General features: G+C 46.4%; 1 pseudogene; it reads left to right on the forward strand.

Annotated features, from left to right (window-relative positions):
• Positions 1-79: 79 nt before the first annotated feature.
• On the forward strand, positions 80-1,183 carry LOC111670239 (mitochondrial ubiquitin ligase activator of NFKB 1 pseudogene; annotated as a pseudogene).
• Positions 1,184-1,320: the final 137 nt, after the last annotated feature.

Here is a 1,320-nt window from a genome sequence, read left to right on the forward strand (position 1 = left end):
GGAGTCTGGGAAACTTTAATGGGAATTCTTTGACATTTTATAGACCAAGCAACTAACTGATTAATAGAGAAGGTAACTGGCAGATTAATACATAATGAAAATAAACGTATGTTGCAGCTTTAAACAAAACATTAACAAGTGGGATTTTCTGAACAGGAACAGCACAGAGAAAATCATCCACCAGCGCACCAACACGGTTCCGTTTGCCCTCGGGTCTCACGACGAAGCTATCGCCGCCACAGTTCGGATTATACGGCCACTAGACGCTGCAGAGTTGGACCTGGAGACCACCTACGAAAACTTCCACCCCTCAGTCCAGTCCCTATCCAATGTCATTGGCCACTTCATTAGCGGGGAGCGACCTAAGGGCATCCACGAAACCGAGGAGATGCTGCGGTTGGGAGACAGCGTCACAGGGGTGGGAGAGCTGGTGCTGGATAACAGCCTGATCAAGCTCCAGCCACCCAAACAGGGCTTCCGTTATTTCCTCACCCGTCTCGACTACGAGTCTCTCCTGAGGAAGCAGGGGAACAGCGTCAGGCTGTGGAGGATTCTGACTCTCGTGTTCGGCGTCGCCGCCTGTTCCATGCTCGTCTACATCCTGTGGAAGCAGTATGTGCACCGCAGACAGAGTAAGAAGGAGAGGGGCATGCTCGAGGAGTTCAAGGAGCAGCAGAAGAAACGTATGCGTGAACTCAACATAGAGGAAAGCAGCGTGTCGCCCACCAGCTGTACTGTCTGTCTGAGCCGGGAGCGCTCCTGTGTGTTTCTGGAGTGCGGTCATGTGTGCGCTTGTGCTCAGTGCTATGATGCCCTGCCAGAGCCAAAGAAATGCCCCATTTGCAGGGCAACTATAGACAGGGTGGTGCCTCTTTACAACAGCTAATGTGGCCAGTAGCAAATAGAGATGTGTGGAAAAGGCTTACATAACATCTGAAGTCTTCTCAGCATTTTACAGTCATGGTACCACTGGAAGTCTGTGCTTTTTCTTTTTTTTTGCTTTTTACACATCCTGTTCGATAAATAACAAGTTGGTCTGTGCTGAGACATGATGCGATTACGTTTCCTCTCAAATGTTCAAATCAAATTTGGAATCTGTAATTCATCTTGATGGTGAAAATGGAATCCCTCCTTTCATCTTGATAAAAGAAAATTAAATCCCATCCTTCATCCTGAGATACAATGAGATGTTTTCTTACTCAGACACACATGAATACTGATCATTATCTGTTTCCAGAAAAAGATCAATCTTAGAAGTTAAAAGCATTTTCTAAGAGTGTTTCTTTGAGCGCTTCAAAATTGTCATATGCGTTTCCCAAA

Source organism: Seriola lalandi, unplaced genomic scaffold (genome assembly GCF_002814215.2).
Source record: "Seriola lalandi dorsalis isolate HSWRI2012SDOR001 ecotype SW California unplaced genomic scaffold, Sedor1 jcf7180002005664, whole genome shotgun sequence".
NCBI lineage: Eukaryota > Metazoa > Chordata > Actinopteri > Carangiformes > Carangidae > Seriola > Seriola lalandi.